The following is a 24,032-nucleotide window of genomic DNA, read 5'->3' as shown; positions in this document are numbered from 1 at the left end:
TCTGCCTCCTATTGATCTGAAAGGGAGGCAGATCTGCAATACCCGGCCACTGGCACCGAGAACAGCTGATCGGCGGGGTGCCTGGTTTCAGTCTCCAGACAATCAAAAATCGATAACCTATTTTAAGGATAAGCCATCAATGTTAAAGTAGTGGACAACCTCTTTAAATTATAAATGAGCTTAAACAAGGTATTGTTTGAGGTAAACAAGGGATTGATGAAGTGGCAGAGAAAAGTCCTTCTATCAATCTAATCACTTTGGTGCCACGGTGGGCATTGACAGCTGCATCTAAAGGGTTAAATGTATGGTTTCAGTTTCATGTCTGATCTTGATCATTATTGCAGGTGGGACAAGACAGCGGTACAATAGACCTGGAATCTGCAAATGATAGCACAGACACAGTTTTGAGCGTTTGCCATCACTTATGGACAGCTCTTTCCTTATATACAAATAAAGGGAGATCTGTCAATCGACAGTGCCAGGCAAGGAGAAGCTGGCAGACATTAACCCCAGTGAGTATTCTTTTCTTTCTCAACTTTTTTCTCTGAAACATAGATGTCTGATTCATTTTGCCCGTGGTTCCCCTTAAGTGCCTGTTTACATGGAACAACCGGTGGCACTAAATAATCACTGATCAGCAAACCTTACAGGCAAATGAAAGTAAAGGACGCGCACTAAGCCATCTATGATAGTGTGCAAAAGCTGCCAGTGCAAGTCTTGTTTACAGAGGATGATGCGCTGCCGAGAACGATGATCTTTAGTGCTGCACAATAGATAACTTCACCTGATGAGCAAGCGTTTCCCTTATTCACTGGGTGATCTACAGCTTGTTTACACGGCAAGATAATTGTGAAACAAGCGTCTTTACCAATGCTCGTTCACGGCTATCTTGCAGTGTAAATGCAGCCTAACTATGGCATTGTAACACTGGTGTGAACTTTTTATTGTATAGTCAAAAATAGACTTCGCAAGACGTATGCCAATTTTGGAATATATTTCGTATGCTTTTCAATACAGTTTTGCAAAGACCAACCTATGTTTTTTTTAACATATCTATATACCAGAATAACCTATACCATGTATATACCTGAGTGCTTCTATGGCATATACTGTATATATGGCGGACCATTTATAATTTTTCCATTGCATGTCATGCCCAAACCATAATGGTAAAAAAAATATATCAAAATTCTGACAAAAGGGCTTTTATTTTTATATTTAATGAGAAAATATTTATTCATGGTAAAAAAAAAATCCACTTACATCAACAGTACATAACACAAAATAGGATATTATTAGATAACACGCCTAGAGGTAAGGGAAATTACATATTTTATTGGTACTGTATTAATATTACATTATAGCAGTTGTTTGCTATTACAATGTAGTATTTAATATATTGTAGTAACCATGTCATTTTCAGAATACTGCCATTAAAATTAAAAAATTGCCAGATAGGAGTGTCAAGCAACATTGTTAACCCCCAGTGACAGTCAATTCATAGTCATTTTTTTTCATTGTCACATTAAGGCTATGTGCCCACGCTGCGGAAAATGCGCGGATTTTGCCGCGGATTTCTCGCGGAAAAGCCGCGGATTTTCCAGAAATCTGCAGCACAGCTACTCCCCAGCCATTTCTATGGCATTTGGGAAATGCTGTGCCCACGCTGCGGATTTTTCCGCAGCGGAAATCGTGCGGATTTTCGTGCGGAAAAATCTGCAGCATGTCAATTATTGTTGCGGATTTTCGTGCGGATTTTGCCTATTCAATTCAATTAAAAAAAAAATCGCAAAATCCGCATCAAATCCGCACCTATGAAAGGGTGCGGATTCCGGGGGAAAGCTGCGGATTTTGATGCAGAAAAATCCGCAGATACAGAGTCCCGTGGGCACATAGCCTTAAAGAGCCATGATAATTTTATTTTCCCATTAATGTAGCTGTGTGAGGGCTTGATTTTTATGGTACTCTTTGTAAAGCTGACATGGTGTACATCAGTCTACGAGCCGGTATTAATGCAGTGCTACCAAATATGTTTAGTCATAGAGGTGGTCCAGTATCTGTAAAGCCCTGTATAAATACCTATCTTTAAGCCCTAACTACTTTTCTCATTAGCTTTGTTATTAAATTCCCTGCATTTCTCACTATCCTGCTATTTGCTATCTACTTTAGTAGAAAGTAGATCTCTCACCGACACTACCGGCTCCAGTTATTAGCAACTACACAAGACTAAACCACCTCAGGTAAACGATCCATCTCCAGATCAGGTATGTGGAAGATATGGGGCCTTGAGAAAGCGTGTTCATGCGAAACGACGTTGGAGGACTGGGGTATAGTGCCTGCCCGACACAGCTTTTGTATTTGTTTGAATAAAGGATAGCACTATACATTGGTTCTTTTATTTACTTTACTTCCTGTGACATCTCAAATGGGACATCACAGGAGACTGCGGCTGCACTCACTTGCTGTATCTGCAGTGTTTCTCTCACCCCTTCTTAAACAGGGGCGTGTGGTCATCATTAGGGGGTGGCGCTGCGGTCACTTACCACAGCTTCTGTCCCCGCCATCTCCTGATGACATCATGGCTCAGTAGAGGGGATCGAGAAGTGACCCCATCTTCATTCACTGCCGGCTGCACTCACTTATCTGCAGTGTCTATCACCCCTACTGAAACAGGAAATCATTAGAGGTAGCCCTACGGTCATCATTATTGGGTGGCGCTGTGGACAGGAATAGTAGATGGTGCTGCGGTCATCATTAGGGGGTAGCGCTACGGTCACTTACCATAGATTCTGTCCCCGCCATCCCCTGATGACATTCTGGCTCAGTAGAGGGGATCGAGACGTGACCCCATCTTCATTCACCGCCGGCGGCACAGTCACTGATTCTAACATTGCATTCTCTTTCCCTGAAACAAATCATCATCAGGGGGTCTGGATAAAATCAGTGTGTGGGACACCAGTGCTGATCCCGAATATTCATTAATTTGAGGGTGGTGATAGAAGCAGGGTGAGTGACAGCAGCACCCCCTACAACGTTTATTAAAATTTGTAAACTTATTTTTTTTTTGTGTTTCTCTAGAACCATACATTTTTTCTTGCAGCCTGATAGAGATCTGTTTTTTGCTGGTTTATTTTTAGTCTTTCTTGGTACCATTTTGGTTACACAAAATTTATTGACTAATATTTTACTTTTTTGGTGAGGGAAACAGAAAAAAAAATGTATCTGCCAAAATAATAATTTATGTCTATTACATGTCATTATGTTTGCAGTAACAGTAAATGCGTAATATTTTATATGGTCATATTTCTAAAAAATAAAAGTTTTTACTTAAAAAAGGACTTTTATTTCTTTGCTTTTTTTGTTGTCTCAACAGGTTACTAGAAACAGAGATCCCTTAATTGCTTGTATAGTGCTATGGAATGCATAGTCGTTCAGTGGTGTATATCATAGATATTGTTGGCAGGCCTAAGGTCCTTTGTTAAACCCTTCACGTCACCAAGGCATCTAATCAGCTGTGGTGGGAGTCTGCCTATGCATTTTGATGGATTCAGAAAAGCGTAAGTGAAATTGTTCGTTTTCATCCAGAAAAAAAGACTAGTTTTCTTTTCTGCATGCAACCCATATGCCTTCCATATGTCCGTTTTTCTATATCCGTGTACCATCTGTATGGCATTAGTTTTGAATATCAATAATTTAAAAAATATTAGTCCAAATACAGTATTCAATGTTAATAATGGCAATAGGTCTATATAGAATTGATGCCATATGAATATTGTGTGTTTTGTTTTTTTATATGCACCCATTGAGTTTATAGCATGGTGTGATTTTATTTTATTTCCCACAGCTCCATGTGTAAAAACGTTCATGTGAACATCACCATTGACCTTTCATTGGTCAGTGTGTTACTTCTCTATTTTGTGGGAATGTTGGGCAGTACTCGCAGGCTCATTATGGTGGATCTATAGTACAGACCAAAAGTTTGGACACACCTTCTCATTCAAAGAGTTTTCTTTATTTTCAGGACTCTGAAAATTGTAGATTCACATTGAAGGCATCAAAACTATGAATTAACACATGTGCAATGAAATACTTAAAAAAAGTGTGAAACAACTGAAAATATATCTTCTATCTTCTAGGTTCTTCAAAGTAGCCACCTTTTGCTTTGATTACTGCTTTGCACACTCTTGGCATTCTCTTGATGAGCTTCAAGAGGTAGTCACTGGAAATGGTTTTCCAACAGTCTTGAAGGAGTTCCCAGAGATGCTTAGCACTTGTTGGCCCTTTTGCCTTCACTCTGCGGTCCAGCTCACCCCAAACCATCTCGATTGGGTTCAGGTCTGGTGACTGTGGAAACCAGGTCATCTGTCGAAGCACCCTATCACTCTCCTTCTTAGTCAAATAGCCCTTACACAGATTGGAGGTGTGTTTGGGGTCATTGTCCTGTTGAAAAATAAATGATGGTCCAACTAAACGCAAACCGGACGGAATAGCATGCCGCTGCAAGATGCTGTGGTAGCCATGCTGGTTCAGTATGCCTTCAATTTTGAATAAATCCCCAACAGTGTCACCAGCAAAGCACCCCCACACCATCACACCTCCTCCTCCATGCTTCACGGTGAGAACCAGCCATGTAGAGTCCATCCGTTCACCTTTTCTACAAAGACACGGTGGTTGGATCCAAAGATCTCAAATTTGGACTCATCAGATCAAAGCACAGATTTCCACTGGTCTAATGTCCATTCCTTGTGTTCTTTAGCCCAAACAAGTCTCTTCTGCTTGTTGCCTGTCCTTAGCAGTGGTTTCCTAGCAGCTATTTTACCATGAAGGCCTGCTACACAAAGTCTCCTCTTAACAGTTGTTCTAGAGATGAGAAGGTGTGTCCAAACTTTTGGTCTGTACTGTATGTGTAATGCCGCAAGAGCTACCCTCTTCTCATTACTGATGTATCTTCCTTGGTCATTAAGGTGATAATTCCTGGCTAAACTAGACTGGATGATGGGCAGATCACACATGTAGGCTGTGGTAAATACTGTTGTTAGGTATGATAGTTAGCTGGGATAATAAAGGTGGTTTTAGGTATCCATCTGTGTGTGCACTCATACTGATATCACCAATGCCAGTTCCAACCCACGAATTTTAGAAAAAGTGGCCGATTCTTCATGGACTTCCAGTCACCACATAGATTTAATGATAGTGATATTTAGAGTTAAACTCTGAAACCTCATGAATGGTATGATAGGGAAGGCTTACCTCGTAGAAGGACTGAAAATAATTTCTTAGCACTAGTACTTAAAAAACAGGTACTAAATAAATAAATAAATGGGATTCACTGGTAAAAAAAATATCACTAAGATAATGAATATAATAGAATACTCGCCATTATCATTTACTACAAGGCTTCATTTTTCTCAGCTGGACTTAGAACAGTAAAAGCTAATCAAACAGGCGCTTATTTCCACAAAACATTGCTTTATCTGGCACGTGAATTGTTAACACTGAAGTAACTCACAATTTTCGGCTAAAACAAGGTGTAAGTGCGCTCGCATGCTCTACAGGTGGTCTCTGCATGGACGTCCATATACGAGGTTAAGGAAACCAATGCTGTTATTGTAATGCAGATGTCCGCTTAGCCATTGGCTAGTGTTAAAGGAGTTGGCTTTTCCCAAAGGTTCAACAGTCGCGTATGGACTTTGTTGAGTGTTAAGCTGGTGTCACACATAACGACGACGACAACGACGTCGCTGCTACGTCACCATTTTCTGTGACGTTGCAGCGACGTCCCGTCGCTGTCGCTGTGTGTGACATCCAGCAACGACCTGGCCCCTGCTGTGAGGTCGCCGGTCGTTGCTGAATGTCCAGCTTCATTTTTTGGTCGTCACTCTCCCGCTGTGACACACACATCGCTGTGTGTGACAGCGAGAGAGCGACGAAATGAAGCGATCAGGAGCCGGCACTGGCAGCTGCGGTAAGCTGTAACCAGCGTAAACATCGGGTAACCAAGGGAAGACCTTTCCCTGGTTACCCGATGTTTACGCTGGTTACCAGCCTCCGCTCTTGCTGCCAGTGCCGGCTCCTGCACTGTGACATGTGGCTGCAGTACGCATCGGGTAATTAACCCGATGCATACTGTAGCAAGGAGAGCAAGGAGCCAGCGCTAAGCAGTGCGCGCGGCTCCCTGCTCTCTGCACTGTGACATGTAGCTGCAGCACACATCGGGTTAATTAACCCGATGTGTGCTGCAGGAGAGCAAGGAGCCAGCGCTAAGCGCGGCTCCCTGCTCTCTGAACTGTGACATGTAGCTGCAGCACACATCAGGTTAATTAACCCGATGTGTGCTGCAGGAGAGCAAAGAGCCAGCGCTAAGCGCGGCTCCCTGCTCTCTGAACATGTAGCACAGCGACCTTATGATCGCTGCTTCTGCTGTGTTTGACAGCTAAGCAGCGATCATAACAGCGACTTACAAGGTCGCTGTTACGTCACCGAAAATGGTGACGTAACAGCGACGTCGTTGTCGCTGTCGTTTAGTGTGACACCAGCTTTACAGCTTATCCCTGATAATGTGATGATGCTGTTCTGCAATACCAAACACAGCCAACCTATGGACAGTAATGGTGCAGTTTCTGATAAGTAAACAGCAAACCGATCTCTGAGAACCCTCTATACATCAGTTATTTTCGATACTAAAAGAATATTTCCACAAAACTGAAAGGGAAATATGATACCAAGGCATAAAGGGGTTAACATTCAATAGAGTCTTCTAGTAACTGCATAAGTGAGCCAGGAGTAATGATCTCACTGCCCATCTGTGGATGATGAATCCGTTCTCTATCCGTGTCTACCACTTCTTCATTCACTTCAACCACAATGGGTAGTCTGGAGGGTAAGGGGGGATCGGGCCACATTCCTGCTCCATCCTGTTTTTCTGTCAACTCTTGGTTGTCTTCAACATATTGGTCACTGGTAGTTTGTACACTGCTATTGTTGTCGTCTACTAGTAGAGGCCTCACTTGGCTGCTGTCCCCTTCTTCCATCATAGCCTGGGCAATCCCCACTTTCTTGGATTGAGGTTCCATGGTTACTGTGGCCTCCTGGTGGGTACAGTGCATTCTATTCAAAGGCTCAGCTACAGAAAATGAAAGGGTTGGGATTTATAGGGCAGATATACATGAAAGAAAGTCGCTATAGAAAGTGGATAAATCTGTACCCAGCATTACATTACTAAACCAGATCTTAAAGGGAATCTACACTTTATCTTCTTTAACAAATGTGTTGGAGACATGATTTTGTGGTGCTTATAAGTATTATAGAGTCTTCTCAGAAGTGTATTTAATGGGAGTCAAGATCCTAGTGGGGGCCATTGCCTAGGCCCACTTGTACAGTGGGGACAACCCAGATTCTTCAATGAGCACCACCCCCAAAGGTTGCTAATACCATAAACAACCTTTGGTAGAGCAGAAAGTTATGATGTTAAAGTCCTGTCACTCTCCAATGAGTACAGGAAGTGCGATGACGCCAAAACGTCACTCCGCTTATGCTTGGATGCAACTCGCATAAAAGAGAACTTGGCTGTTGCCTGTTGGAGATAGGTAGCTGTAAATTTAGATTGAAAGTAATATTAATCAATATAGGGAAACAAACAGACACTGAGAGGGCATTATTCTTTTTTTTGGGGGGGACTTGATTGTATTGTTCATTTTTTTGCGGCAGTAAAAGAGTATACCCAGGACTTTAAAATAAAAATATGCCTAGGCATCAACAGGCAAGTAGTTACTATCTACCTGCCTGTTGTGCCCGCCGCTGTTCTTTGTCGGCACAAATAAGGATCAGACAGCTCCTGCTGGTGATACAATGGCTTCCACAACCAAGCATAGGCTTCTTTTCCGCTCTGTTCATAGACATGGTGGGACAGCCAACATCATGCTGATTGACAGCTGGCTCCTCACTGCCTAATTGCAGGAGTCAGCTGTCAATCAGCATGATGTTAGCTGTCCCACCCCGTCTGCAGAGCAGAGCAGATGAGAAGCTACGGCTCTGTTGACACAATGTCAGTGCAAGCAGCTGAATCGCTGACAGGAGCGGTCTGTGACTATGGGCACAATAGGCAGGTAGGTAGCAACTACCTGCCTGTTAATGCTTAAATGCTTGGGCGCTTTTTTTTTTTTTTAAAGTCCCAGATATACTCTTTAAATAAGGCACTGGAGAAATATTACCCATTAAATAACCATAAAATTGTACCTTTATTAAAGAATACATGTTACTTAAATAGAAAAAAATAATCTAAAGGGCATTATTCTTTAAACAGTACAGAAACAATACACCATATCAGAGGTGATTTGAAATATGTCCGCACTTAGTATATCCGCATCAATATAGAACACTGCTTACTCATTGCCTTAAAGATGGTCATCATGTCACATGATTATTTCTTTGTCCTGCAATTCAGGCTTGTGATGTGGAGAGACTGGATGCAGCCATCTTTTGACCGAGCTCTGAGATGGATATTTGCGTTTTAGATTTTTTTTTTCTAAATTATATTATTATGAGAATAACCTGTAATGATGATTTATTATTATGTATTTTGTAAGTCAATAACCTAGGGAAATATTAATTCTTAAAGGAGTGCTCTGAGAATTATTACTTTTTGAGGGGGAATTATTACTTGTCAAGATAAAATATCTTAATGGGTCAGTGTTCGCATTAGTACTGTACTTATTAAGGCGCATTTTTACTTTATAAATGGCATTTGGGGATGATTACTTTATAAGGGGCACTCGCATCAGTATTACAGTCTGGGTTCAAAAAGTGGCTCATTAATATTTTCTAAGGAGCACTCACTTGTCACCTGTTCTCAAAATGTCTGCTGCTGAAGGCTCATATGATGAGACCATCAAACGTCTCCAATTGAAAACCACTGCTCATAGAAAAGCTGGGAGAAAGAAGACATATAGCTGCACGCATTATTACAGGAGAAAACCTGTAATATGTATTAGTAAGCTCCACAAAATTATGTCCCCAACATATATGATAAAATGAAGACCACTCCCTTACGCATGGCTGCTCGTACGGATATATGTGTATATAGGACTGTATGGTATAGAACTTACCCGGTAACTCCTGTGTTTTCCTACATGGAGACTTTCCAATACATTGGTTCCCTGGTGAAATCACCGCCACTGCTGGCATCCTTCTTTGCTGCTTTGCAGTCTGACCATCTGTCTTATTTGAAAGTAGCTTTGTTTCATGTTGGCCTGGACTCTCCTCACCCGGGGTCTCAGTGTAAGCTGCATTTTGGTAACCTTGCTCTTCTGTCTGTGGTGAAGATTTGCTGGGATTAACCTGTTAATGTTGGAAGAATAAAAAATAAATAATTATAACTCACTGCATTGCTATTAATAAATGTCTTGTGTTTGTTTTCATGTAAGTTTTCCAACCTGTCAGTATTTCTTTTGACACATATATAGAATACCTAATTTTTCAGAAATTATTATATTTCATATTATTATGTGTCACAAACAGCCGGGTGGGGGTCTCGCAAGATCCACCTGCTGTTCACCAATTTGTCATGATCAGACTGCGCTCTAGCGCCTCCATTGTCAGCAGGTCAATTTTGGTACTGCCGAACAATAAGTAAATGAGGCTGTTGGGCTACTAATACCAAATATTGAAGGTCTCCCAGCATGGGTAATATGTAATATGTAATATGGGTATATATATCAACAATTCCCGATAATGGAATATATATATATATATATATATATATATACATACACATACTGTGTATGTGTATATATATGTATATATATATATATATATATATATATATATATCCATTATGTTTATATACATACACAACTCGGTACCCCTTACTGGTAGCTCCCCAATAATCCTACACAACAATAATTTCGCTGACACCACCGGACGTTCCATAGGTAGTCCGGACACCTGTTACAGATAATAAAAGGCTCTTCGGATTCGTATATAGAGCAGGAGGAACAATTACATTTTTTATATTTAATCCGAATATATGCAATGTTTATAAAATATACAAGATATTACAAAAGGGGAACAATACAAACACAGTGTAGACAATTACATAAAAATAAAAGGGATCAGCATGAAACATGCTAAACTCGTGCCATAGATGTGACGTCCGAATTTAGGGAGGGGTGGGCTCCAGTAGAAGATAGTAGAGAAGCGGACAGCACCACCACTTAGGTATGCCCTCCTGTACTGACGAAGGCCAAAAATGGTCTTCTGACTTTTATGACCTAAGCTCACCCTCCCATCTGTGAACTCATTTTACGATACCTTGTGGGATGTGCCGAGGGGTCAGAAAAATTAGTTAATTCTAGTTTTTTGCATATCTTTGCCCCTGGGCCACACAGGTGAGAGATATTAGCATCATATTTTATATCTCAATTTTTCATTCGCATAGATACCAAACACAACTCATCTAGCTGCCGCCCCACCACCGTGCGGAGCTGCCGCCCCACCACCGTGCGGAGCTGCCTCCCCACCCCCACCCCACCTACTGTCTCCTCCCCAAAATCCTATAGAATGTAAGCCCGCAAGGGCAGGGCCCTCTTCCCTCTGTACTAGTCTGTCTATTGTAACTTGTATATGTGTTCTGTATGTAACCCCCTCTTCTCATGTACAGCACCATGGAATCAATGGTGCTCTATAAATAAATAATAATAATAATAATCTAGCAGGATTTTATTGGCCATAACCATTTGTCGCAATACTGGCAATCACCTAGCAAAGCCAAACGGTGCTCTGAGTTCAGTGCTTTGCTGTGATTCTGACAATATGCTTTTCATTTTTCTAGCATTAACGTGGCACCTAAAAAACTGTGATAATAGCTTTTCTACTTAAAAGAACAAAGAGACGTTTTTGTGTGCACAGATTTTGCCAACAGCTGCTCCATCCCCCCTGATCATAAATACCTAACTCTCAGGCAGATCAGATAGTGTCGCATAGTGACCTTCATCTCTGTGCTAGTTGGGGTGGGGGGTGGTATGAGGGACCTTAAGAGTTTTAACATGACATTATGATTATTATTATTATATTCTTTATTTTCTTCGTCTTTTGTTAGAAGAACTGAAATAATCTAATGGCGCCATGTTAGCTTTAAAGGAACCAGTCACTGGGTTTTCCCAATATATAAGAGCATACACTGACTTCAAGCTACACAAACAACTGATGTTTGAAATGTGTTTCTTTCAAGCAGACTCAAGTGATTGATTTTATAGTTTATTTTTTGTATTGCTGCACATGAGGAAATAAAGATGAAACATTATATCTTTTCACTGAACAAATGTGCCTGTTCTCTTTCTTTCTTCTATGCACTGACCTTTCAGTGTCCTCACATCTTCCTGTCATGTATGCTAATCGGCACCATCTAGTGTAGCCGTCTCCAGACTGTGCTCAGCGCTTCCTCTATCCGCACAATCGCTATCCTCCTGTTTTCACTAATGTCTGCTACGTTTTCCACAGAGTGTGTTCAACCTGTGCACATGTTCAGTGGAGAACAAGGTTTGCGTAGGTACAACAAGCTGCAGCTAGTGATAGGCGAACCCGAACTGTAAAGTTTGGGGTCCATACCAGACTGTGCACTGACCCCAAACATGGACTTCTCAGGGAAGTCCAAGTTACGGTTCAGGTTCAAATTGAAAAAAAAAAAGTTAAAGGGAGGCAAAATAAGGATTAGAGCAGATTTTTCTCTGTGTGTTGTGGTTATTTTCTTTTGACTTACAGGGTTAGTATTGAGAGGCCTCATAGATCCCTCCCTATTACTAAACTCGGGATTGATGGCAGCTCTGATTTTTTGACAAATCACAGCTGTCATTAATCCCTTATAATATCCCAATTGCCACCGCACCAGGGCAATCGGGATAAGCAGGGTAAAGCATCGGAATTGGCACATCTAATTGATGCAAAATTTCTGCGGTAGCTGCGGGCTGTATTTTTAGGCTGATGGGACCCAATAATCATGGACCTCCCCAACCTGAGAATACCAGCCCCCAGCTGTCTGCTTTATCTTGACTGGGTATCAGACACCCTCATTATTACCCATTAATCCAAAAAAAGACACACGGAAAAAAATAATTTATTTTAGTAAACACTTCCTGAGTCCAAAAAATGATATCTGGAAAACAAACAAACATACAAACACTGAAATAAAACAAGACACTTACCCTCGTTCATCATTTTAGTTATAAAAAGAAGAAAAAAAATCCCAGGTAGTCCGACATAGTCCACAGCAAATCCTATGAACAAAGTCTATGGAGCATCATTCTGACACTGCATAGACTTTGCTACCAGGCAACTCCAGGTCATGCTGCACTGTGTGAGACCTGGTGCCTCTGAAGAGCGGTGACACCAACAACTTTACCACTGTTCAGAGTTGCAGGGTCATGCTACGCTGTGGGTGACTTGGCACCTCTGGTGGGTGGTAATGTGAGTGGTAATAAAGAGTGGTCTGGTTCCGAACCAGACTTTTTTTTTTTTAAGTCCGTCTGGACTCCTTGAAATCAGGTTCGCCCATCTCTAGCTGCGACGTCAATCAAGGCTGGAGAGATGGTAAGTGGGGGTCAGAGGAGGCACCGAGCACAGTACAGAGATACCCAATGGACTGTCTCGATTGGCATTAGAACAATTATAAGAGGCGTTTTCTTGGCTATGCTGGGAAGCTGTGCTCTGATAGCGTTTACAGTTCTTTAAAGATGACTGCAAGATGATGGGTGAAGGTTATATAGGAAAAACCAGGTGACTGTTTCCCTTTAAATCCATAGGGACAGGTCACTAGTTGGAGGATTATCATATACAGATTTAAGTAAACATATAGTTAACTAATAATGTGTTCATATGGAATCTTCATTTTTATTTTTCTGTGAATTATAAACCTAGCAAATCTTTTCTAACATCTATAGGACTATTTAGAATAGATGGACAGATTTTGGCCTGTAAACAAGCAACAAGCACCGATCAACTATATACAAGTTGATCGGCACTCGTTTGCTGGACTGTATATTTCGGTCAATGAATACGTAATGGATCTGAATGATCATTAATCTGATCATTCTATCATCAGACAATACACTGTTATCAGAAGTGAACTCAATTTTTACAGGAGGCGATATACCGCTAAAAACGATGATTTTATTGCAGGCAAAAAGAATCAGTTGCTAAAACTCAGACTGACATATGTCATAGTGTTAGTTATAGTGAAGTTCTAATTTTTGTTCCATTAGTTAACTAATACCCTGTAAAGACAACCTTGAATTATACCATTTACTATAATAAATCTAATTCAAAGAATAGAACTTTTTTTTTCTATAGTTTTGTCCAGCATGAAACATTATACAATTTGCTAATCACTTTATTGGGGAACTTATCTTAATTAGTATAAAAAGAATTGCATGTAAAGGTACCGTCACACTAAGCAACTTACCAGCGATCCCAACAACGATAGGGATCGCTGGTAAGTTGCTAGGAGGTTGCTGGTGAGATGTCACACTGCGACGCTCCAGCGATCCCACCAGCAACCTGACCTGGCAGGGATCGCTGGAGCGTGGCTACACGAGTTGCTGGTGAGCTCACCAGCAACCAGTGACAAGCCCCCAGCGCTGCGTGGAAGATGCTGCGCTTGGTAACTAAGGTAAATATCGGGTAACCAACCCGATATTTACCTTGGTTACCACCGCACGTGCAGAGAGCAGGGAGCAGCGCACACTGAGCGCTGGCTCCCTGCTCTCCTAGTTACAGCACACATCGGGTTAATTACCCGATGTGTGCTGCAGCTAAATGTGTACAGAGTGTCAAAAAAAACCCCTTTTATTTATCCAGTCCATTTACCTGTCTTTAGCTGCATTCATATCAGTATGTGCTTATTTGGAGTACAAATGATGGCAGTAAAAAGGTCTCATAGTTTCATAGTGTTTAAGATTGAAGATGGACTTAGGGGTACTTTGCACGTTGCGACATCGCTAGCCGATGATAGCGATGCCGAGCGCGATAGTACCCGCCCCCGTCGCACATGCGATATCTTGTGATAGCTGCCGTAGCGAATATTATTGCTATGGCAGCTTCACATGCACTTACCTGCCCTGTGACGTCGCTCTGGCCGGCGACCCGCCTCCTTCCTAAGGGGGCCTGTCGTGCAGCGTCACAGCGACGTCACACGGCAGGCGGGCAATAGAAGCGGAGGGGCGGAGATGAGTGTGACGTAAACATCCCGCTCACCTCCTTCCTTCCGCATTGGCGGTGGAGGCGGTAAGGAGATGTTCCTCGCTCCTGCGGCTTTACACACAGCGATGTATGCTGCCACAGGAACGAGGAACAACATCGTATCTCATTTTGCTGCAACATTATAAAAATGTCTGACACTACACAGATCACCGATTTATGACGCTTTTGCGATAGTTTATCGGCGCATCTAGTCTTTACACGTTACGACGTCGTTACCGGCGCCGGATGTGCGTCACTTTCGATTTGACCCCGACGATATCGCAGTAGCGATGTCGCAACATGCAAAGTACCCCTAAGACCAGACCTGGGCAAGGGGCGGCCCGCGGGCCACATCCGGCCCGCCTACTCTCTGTGACCAGCCTGCCTGGCTCAGGGCGTCCTTGCTGGCCGGTCAGTGATGAGGGCAATCTGACCTGTTGTCCGGAGCTCCAGGCTCCGGAAGGCCCGTGGTCAGATTGCCCTCATCACACGCTGCGTGCCGGGCAGGGAACGGAGGACAGACCCTGCAGCACCGCACAGTGTAGGCAGCGGAACGCAGGAATCTGTCCTCTGTTCCCTGCCCGGCAACTTTCTCTGTGACACACACGCGCGCCCTGATGTCGTCGGTAAGGCGCGCGTGTGTGTCATTTGAAAAGTTCCCGCCCGGCAGGAGAAGAAGCTGCAGAAGCCGGGGCCCGTACGGAGAGAAGCAGCGGCGGGGCCCCTACAAGAACAGCAGCGGCGGAGCCCCTACAAGAACAGCAGCGGCGGGGCCCCTACAAGAAAAGCAGTGGCGGGGGCCCGTACAAGAGAAGAAGCCTCTCGGCGGGGGCCCGTACGGAGGTACCTGTGGAGGGAGAGGTGAGTAATAACCTGAGGGGACAATGGGGGTAGGGAGGGTGGGTAACTGGTGATTAATATTTGGGTGTAGTGATGTAGTATATGGGAATGTAGTTTTACAGGTTTAGTATATAGGGGTCTAGTGATGTATATGGGGATGTAGTGATGTATATTACAGGTGCAGAATATAGGCGTGTAGTGATGTATATTACAGGAGCAGTATATAAGAGTGTAGTGATGTATATTACAGGTGCAGTATATAGGAGTGTAGTGATGTATATTACATGTGCAGTATATAGGAGTGTAGTGATGTATATTACAGGTGCAGTATATAGGAGTGTAGTGATGTATATTACAGGTGCAGTATATAGGAGTGTAGTGATGTATATTACAGGTGCAGTATATAGGAGTGTAGTGATGTATATTACATGTGCAGTATATAGGAGTGTAGTGATGTATATTACATGTGCAGTATATAGGAGTGTAGTGATGTATATTACATGTGCAGTATATAGGAGTGTAGTGATGTATATTACAGGTGCAGTATATAGGAGTGTAGTGATGTATATTACATGTGCAGTATATAGGAGTGTAGTGATGTATATTACATGTGCAGTATATAGGAGTGTAGTGATGTATATTACAGGTGCAGTATATAGGAGTGTAGTGATGTATATTACAGGTGCAGTATATAGGAGTGTAGTGATGTATATTACAGGTGCAGTATATAGGAGTGTAGTGATGTATATTACAGGTGCAGTATATAGGAGTGTAGTGATGTATATTACAGGTGCAGTATATAGGAGTGTAGTGATGTATATTACATGTGCAGTATATAGGAGTGTAGTGATGTATATTACATGTGCAGTATATAGGAGTGTAGTGATGTATATTACATGTGCAGTATATAGGAGTGTAGTGATGTATATTACAGGTGCAGTATATAGGAGTGTAGTGATGTATATTACATGTGCAGTATATAGGAGTGTAGTGATGTATATTACATGTGCAGTATATAGGAGTGTAGTGATGTATATTACAGGTGCAGTATATAGGAGTGTAGCGATGTATATTACAGGTGCAGTATATAGGAGTGTAGCGATGTATATTACAGGTGCAGTATATAGGAGTGTAGCGATGTATATTACATGTGCAGTATATAGGAGTGTAGTGATGTATATTACAGGTGCAGTATATAGGAGTGTAGTGATGTATATTACAGGTGCAGTATATAGGAGTGTAGTGATGTATATTACAGGTGCAGTATATAGGAGTGTAGTGATGTATATTACAGGTGCAGTATATAGGAGTGTAGTGATGTATATTACAGGTGCAGTATATAGGAGTGTAGTGATGTATATTACAGGTGCAGTATATAGGAGTGTAGCGATGTATATTACAGGTGCAGTATATAGGAGTGTAGCGATGTATATTACAGGTGCAGTATATAGGAGTGTAGCGATGTATATTACAGGTGCAGTATATAGGAGTGTAGTGATGTATATTACAGGTGCAGTATATAGGAGTGTAGTGATGTATATTACAGGTGCAGAATATACTGCAGTGAATATTCGTGAGTATAATTACCGGCGATAAGGAGCGGGAGGCAGCAGAGCCAGAGACAGCAGCGCTGGAGTTAGGTAAATATAGAAAATCTTTTTATTAAAAAGACTCGTGTTTTCTCTGGTATTTGTCACACTGATGTCACACAGATCACATCAGTGTGCGATCCGTGTGACACCCGTGCTGCTGGAGAAAAAAATGGACATGTCTGCGTGTGTGCATGCAGGGCCACGAGGGGTCACACACAGTCCGTAACTTACTGTTTGTTTATGAAGGGATAGTATATATACTGTATACAGTATTGGGTAAAACTGAGTTAATTATATTAGTCCGGCCCTCTAAAACCATCCCAATTTCTCATGCGACCCCATGGGAAAATTAATTGCCCACCCCTGCCTAAGACTAAAGTGGGGTTTACACGCTACGATATTGTTAATGAATTATCATCGGGGTCACGTTGTTTGTGACGCACATTCGGCGTCATTAACGATATCGCAGCGTGTAACACTTATGTGCGACCTTAAACGATCGCAAAAGCGGCCAAAATTGTTTGCTGCGGAGAGGTCATCCTAAAACAAAAAATCGTTTTCCTCTCATTAGCGATGTTGTAACTCATTCCTGCGGCAGCACACATCGCTGTGTGTGACACCGCAGGAGCGAGGAACATCTCTTTACCTGTGTCCATCGGCTATGCGGAAGGAAGGAGGTGGGCGGGATGTTTACATCCCGCTCATCTCCGCCCCTCCGCTTCTATTGGCCAGCTGCCGTGTGACGCCGCACGACCCGCCCCCTTAGGAAAAAGGCGGGTCGCCGGCCAGAGCGATGTCACAGGGCAGGTAAGTCCATGTGATGGGGGTAAGCGAGGTTGTGCGATATGGCCAGCGATATGCCCGTGTTGCAGAACCGACGGGGGCGGGTACGATCGCTTGTGATCTCGCTAGCAAGATCGCAGTGTATAAAGCCCGCTTTAGAGCCATCAAGTTCAACCCCCTGTGTCTTACTAAGCTGCTGCGGATGATTGTTGTGATAAGCAGGACACACAGGGATGCAGACAGGCGCTGACCCTTTCACTACAATCATCTGTACTCCACTTACAGTCGCATGCAATATTTTAGGCATCCCTGGTCAAAACTGTTATTGTGAACAGTTAGGCAGTTGAAGATGAAACAATATCTAAAAAGTATCAATTTAAAGATGACACATTTTCTTTGTAAAAATCATCTTTTACATTTTTAAAATAACAAAAAATGAAAATGGGCTGATGCAAAAGCTTGGCACCCTGTATGGTTAGTACCTAGTAGCACCCCTTTTAGCAAGTATCACAATTTGTAAACATTTTTTGTAGCCAGCCAAGAGTCTTTCAATTCTTGTTTGAGGGATTTTCATCCATTCTTTCTTGGAAAAGTTTTCCACTTATGTGACATTCCTGGGTCGTCTTGCATGCACTGCTCTTTTGAGGTCTAGCCACAGATTTTCAATGATGTTCAGAACACTGGATTGTAAGGGCCATTGTAAAACTTTCAGCTTACGCCTTTTGATGTAGTCCATTATGGATTTTGACGTGTTTAGGATCATTATCCATTTGTAGAAACCATCCTCTTTTCAACTTCAGTTTTTTTACAGACGGTATTCTGTTTGCATCAATAATTTCTTTAAATTTCATTGAATCCATTCTTCTGTCTACCCTTGAAATGTTCCCCATGCCATTGGCTGCAACACCATCCCAAAGCATGAATGATCCACCCCATGCTTAATGGTTGGCGATATGTTCTTTTCCTGAAATTCTATGCCATTTTTTCTCCACACATACCTTTGATCATTGTGGCCAAAGAGTTTTATTTTAATCTTATCAGTCAACAAGACTTGTTTCCAAAATGCATCAGGCTTATTTAGATGTTATTTTGCATACTTCTGATGGTGAATTTTATGGTGAGGATGCAGGAGAGGTTTTCTTCTGAGGACTCTTTCATTAAGGCCATATTTGTGCACGTGTCTCTGTGCAGTACAATGATGTACCAAAACGTCCGAGTCTGCTAAATCTTCCTGAAAGTCATTTGCAGTCAAGAGTCCTCATTTGCCTCTACTTTATCCTACGAGCAGCTCTCATAGAAATGTTGCTTTGTCTTCCAGACCTTATCTTGACCTCCACTGTACCGGTTAACTGCCAGTTCTTAATTATACTTCAAACTGAGGAAAGGGCAACTTGAAAACTCTTTGCTATCTTCTTATACGTGGCCTTCTCCTGCTTTGTGGGCCTGCACCATTTTCATTTTCAGAGTGCTAGGCAGCTACTTAGAAAAACCCATGGCTGTTGTTTGGAGGAAGATGAGTTTTTATAAAGCTGTGAAATGTGCATCACCTTTCCTTCCTTAACGATGCTGGTAAGCAAGCCATAACCCTAACAGGCTAAATAAGTTCTGAAACCTTTGTCAACGTTATTTGAACACACAAATCTCCAAAGGTGCCCAAACTTTTGCATTGGCCCATTTTCCTTTTTATAAATTTTAAAATGTAAAGGTTTAAAATATATATTGTTTTTTTTTTGCCTAAAATACACAGGAAATATGCCATCTTTAAAGGGGTGGTTAACCCATTTTTTTTATTTTCTCTATGAGTGTAACTTACCATTTTAGGTGTTTTCTGCATTGTCTTCTATTTGCAGTTCTGGCACTGAGCGGCGCTATCCTGCACGCTCAGTGCCGGTCACATGACCCCCTGGTGCTGCGGCCGCTAGTATCCTCTTACGTCCCGTCACGTTCCGGGCTCTCAATCTGGACGTTACATCAGAGGATGCTGGCGCCACTCACAGTGACTGACTGACTGGGCTGTGGGCGGTGACTACCGCACGTCACAGCCCAGCATCGAGGGGAGGATCCGGAGAATGGTACGGAACGCAAGTGTGGAGCGGTGAAGTGGGCTGAGCGTCTGGCAGATTGGTGAGGCACGGGGCGCCAGTGTGGAGTACAGGGGGGGTTTCTTCAGCTGAAACCCCCCCTGTCACGTAAGTATCTGATCACACTATCCACCCGCCCGCTCTGCTCCGATGTCAGGAGAGCGGGCGGTGTGATCATATATTCCCACCAGCACTACAGGACGCAGCAAGAGACTGACAGGCTGGTGACATGCAGCACTGCATGTGTCAGAGCAGAGCATGTCACCAGCTTGCTCTGCTCTGTCACCTGTCGTGCTGCATGGGACCAAGTTACGTCACACTGTTACTTTTGCTGCATGGGACCAATTTTCTCCACTCTGTCACCTGCACAACAAGTCACAGAGTGGAGCAAGGTGGTGACATACAGCACAGCAAGTAACAGAGCACCTCTCTTCCCTCTCTCTCTTCCCTCTCTTTCTCTTTTTCTCTCTTTTTTCTCTCTTTGTCTCTTTTTTCTGTCTCTTTCTTCTCTCTCTCTTCTATTTCTTCTCTTTTTTTCTTTCTTTTCTCTTTTTTCTCTCTTTTTTCTCTTTTTTTCTTTTTTTCTCTTTTTTTTTCTCTTTTTTGTTTTTTTTCTGTCTTTTTTTCTCTCTGTCTTTGTCTCTTTTTGTCTCTCTTTTTTTCCTCTTTTTTTTCTCTCTGTCAGTACAGAAATCTCTATCGTGGAGGGGTGAGAGGGAGTAATAAAGATGGAGTCCCTAATGTGTCTGTGTATTTTTTTCTAATACAGTATTTTTTCTCTGTGTGGTGTCTTTTCTTTAACCCTTTATTGGAGATTCTTAATGGCCGAGTCAAACTTGGCCTGACATTAAAAATCTCGAGCTTTATACGAGCTGGTAAAACAAAGCTGGTATTAACCCCTTATTATCCAGTGTGCCACCTGGCACCAGGGCCACTGGAAGAGTTGGATACAGCACCAGAAGATGGCGCTTCGATGAAAGCGCCATTTTTTGGAGCAGCTGTGGACTGCAATTCGCAGCGGGGGGGCAGAAAGCTTGCGCCACCCTGCGCTGCGGATTACAATCCCCAGCTGCTTAGTTGTACCTGGCTGAACACAAAAATATGGGTGAAGCCCACGTCTTTTTTTTTTTTTTTTTTTTTTTTTTATTATTTCATGAAATTCATGAAATAATTTAAAAAAAAAGGGCTTCGCTATATTTTTTCTTCCCAGGTGGGTACAAGAATGAAATGCCCATTCCGGACACTCTGTGGCGCATGTGAACTGAGAGAGACTACTGACACAGAGTGTCCGGAATGGGCATTTTATTCTTGTGAAGACGGCCACAATGATGAGAAGGATGGCTATTTGAGGGTATGTGCGCACGTTGCTTTTTACCTGCTTTTTACCTGCTTTTTTGCTGCTTTTTCTTCTGCGCTGTTTAATGCCAAAATGGATGTGTTCTTCTATTCAAGCAAAGTCTATGGGAATTTGGGTTTCTTGTTCACACTATGTTGTTCAAAATGCTGCCTTTTTGTGGCAGAACTTTGGTCAAAAACTCAGCTTTTCAAAGAAGCAACATGTCAATTGTTTTTGCCATTTGGGTTTTGCACTGCAAAGCTGAGTTTTTGACCAAAGTTCTGCCACAAAAAGGCAGAATTTTGAACAACATAGTGTGAACAAGAAACCCAAATTCCCATAGACTTTGCTTGAATAGAAGAACACATCCATTTTGGCATTAAACAGCGCAGAAGAAAAAGCAGCAAAAAAGCAGGTAAAAAGCAGGTAAAAAGCAACGTGCGCACATACCCTAAGCTGGCAGATTTCCATGAGCACGGGCTCCACTGATGATTTCTATGTGGGGATGAAACGTGTAGGGAGTGACCGGAGGCCTGCTGCTAACATTTTTTGAGAGATAAACATGAAGAAGGTTTATCAGTGAATATCCTATCCATGAGAATTTTGAAGCCCACAAGTCCTTGGTGAGACCGTTCCAATTATTAGAACCATATTATTTAAAGAAATGGTATATGTTTAATGGTGGTCGTTTACACCAGTTATCTACACAATAGATAATATTGGAGGTACAGAGTGGAGGGCGGTTCCCTGTACATGTGACCACTAATATAGTACTGAGGTGACATAATAGTGACCCAGTCTAGATAGTGTTTGGTTCGCTGTACCCAAACCAGGGTCCATTTGAGCTTGGTGACCACTGCTTTGGGTATTCTCATTTTATACTCACGTTTTTATGAGGTTTACTCATTTTAAAGGAGCACCATTAAAAGTTATATTTTATGTTTAGTGTGTGGTTGCACAATGTCCACACATCTTGCTATTTAAATGTGTTAGATACAGCCCTAGAGCCACAAAGAATTATATGAGTTGTAGTAACTGAAACCAGGAAGTCAGGAGAGAGAGTAACCCCATCAGAGATGAGGATGTGCTGCTAGAGCATGATATAAGGTAATATTGCTGAAATAACATAACAGGTGTGGAGAGGCACATATTAGCAAGATTTGTGAGGAAAAAAAACAAAAAACGTTTTGGTAACTGGACAACTTTTTTAAGTTTAGGCCTTTTAGAGATCAGTTCATCTTCAATTCGCTTAACTGTTCACAATAACAGTAATTTCGACCAGGGGTGCCACTATACGGTAAGTATCTTCTGATATCAATGCAGCTAAAGGCAGGCAAATGGACAAGGGAATTGCAGGGGTGTGGATGACATTTAGGCATTTTTTTTACATGAATGAAGTCAAATCTCCTAATAAAGTAATTTGCAAAGTTTCATAATTTTTTTAAAAAAATTGGAAGTTTAGCTTGCTTTTTAATACAAGTATGTACTGAATAACATTAATTTTTAATTTCTTGTACTTACCTGTTGAAACCACTTTAATCTCTTTATTGTAGCAATGGGGAAAACAAACATATTTTATTAGTCAAATGACAATAGGTCAGAAATAACATTTCATTATGAAATCACTGGATGTTGTAATAGTATTTGTATGTTGTCAATTATTTAAAGGGGTTGTCTGGTCTAAAAAGATAAAGCTGCAGTCACTCTATGTGAGTGCAGATTTATGAATCCTCCCAGGGCAAAGCTGTGCGCTGCAAAGATTTGCCGGTTTGTGAGCCAGGAACCACAGTCACGTGACAGTAATTATGTGATATGCATGTTCCCAGCCATAAACAGACTAGTGGGCATGGTGTCATTTAATACGAGCATATGGAGTGGGTGCATCCGATAAGTAGGCGAGGTCACACCCACTAGTCGGGTTCTGGCCAGGAACATGAATATCGCACAATTGTGGTCACGTGACAGCCGTTACTATCTCAGAAACCGGAAAATCCTCGCAGCACAGTGTGGGCGCGGGGAAGATTCACAAGTCTGCAGTCACGTCGAGCAACTGCAGACATCATTTTAGATTGGACAACCCCTTTAAGCATAATTCATACAATTCAGTGTAGGAGTGAATATACTTATCTTGCTGTATCATGTATGAAGTGTGGATTCTAAGAGGGAACATGTCAGGGTTAAATTCTCTTCATAGGATAAGTAGGGGTGCTATGGGAACCCTGGGGCACGTCAACGTCACGGCCTTTGTTGTAAACTAGAAATACTGATATTCAAGTAAACCTGTCACATTGTCTGCTCTTTCGGCAGTATTTTACAAAGCAGGAATGGATAGAAGTATAATTTTATGGGAAAGACCTGGTATAACAGGCATTTTATCCATTTACATCTCGGCTCTTCTTGGGTGTAGGAGTTCAGTGGCATGCACAGTGATTCTTTAGAATATAAAAAAGACAGTCAATGGGTAACTTCGTCAACTGGACTCCCACAATTAGCTGGGATTTAAATGTATAAATTTAAGGTTTTACTACTAAACTAGCTAGAAATGTAATTATAATATAAGCTGTTAATTTACCTTTCAGAATTTTAATTATTTCTCCAAAAAATTCCAATAAGGGGCAGCATCCAAGTGGCAACATAAGAGACATTTTTTAGAATTCTCTATTGATAAATACATATTTTTAATTACTCACCCGGAGCCAGATTTTTATTTTTTAGTTCTGTGTTTCCAGACAGGGCTAAAGAGCATCTAGTAAAGAAAGTGTTCTAAAATCTAGGTTTTCAACAAGTGGTATGAATACCCCTGAGGGACACACTACCATTAAACGCCTTCCCGACAAAGGCAGGTTTCACTTTCCTGACCAGACCAAATTTTTCAAATCTGGGATGTGTAACTTTATGTGATACTAATCTCGAATGCTTCTACATATCACAGTAATTCTGACATTGTTTTTCTCATGATATTGAGGTAACAGGAGATGCCGGTATCCTTTGCTGCTGGTTATGCTGCTATGCGTTTCGAGGTACTCTGGCTTTGTCAGGAGGACTATACAGCTCTTTGTGTTTGGGTACATGACAGGGCTCAAAAGGAGTGTAAATTTGATTTTTGGAATGCAGATTTTCTTAGAATACTTTGCAGGCCGTATTTGCAGAGCCTCTAGTGTTCCAGAACAG

General features: G+C 42.0%; 1 long non-coding RNA gene across 1 annotated transcript in view; it reads left to right on the top strand.

Moving 5' to 3' along the window:
• The first annotated feature begins 385 nt into the window (after positions 1 to 385).
• Positions 386 to 24,032, top strand: part of LOC142301594 (uncharacterized) — a 50,122-nt gene continuing 26,475 nt past the window's right edge. Inside the window, exons 1-2 of the long non-coding RNA XR_012752839.1 lie at positions 386 to 512; positions 3,374 to 3,557. This is a non-coding gene — a long non-coding RNA (uncharacterized LOC142301594). The remainder of the gene's footprint in view (positions 513 to 3,373; positions 3,558 to 24,032) is intronic.

The sequence above is a fragment of the Anomaloglossus baeobatrachus genome, chromosome 4, assembly GCF_048569485.1.
Source record: "Anomaloglossus baeobatrachus isolate aAnoBae1 chromosome 4, aAnoBae1.hap1, whole genome shotgun sequence".
Lineage (NCBI taxonomy): Eukaryota > Metazoa > Chordata > Amphibia > Anura > Aromobatidae > Anomaloglossus > Anomaloglossus baeobatrachus.
The sequence above is the reverse complement of the archived record's forward strand: the minus strand, read 5'-3'. Positions and strand labels throughout refer to the sequence as shown.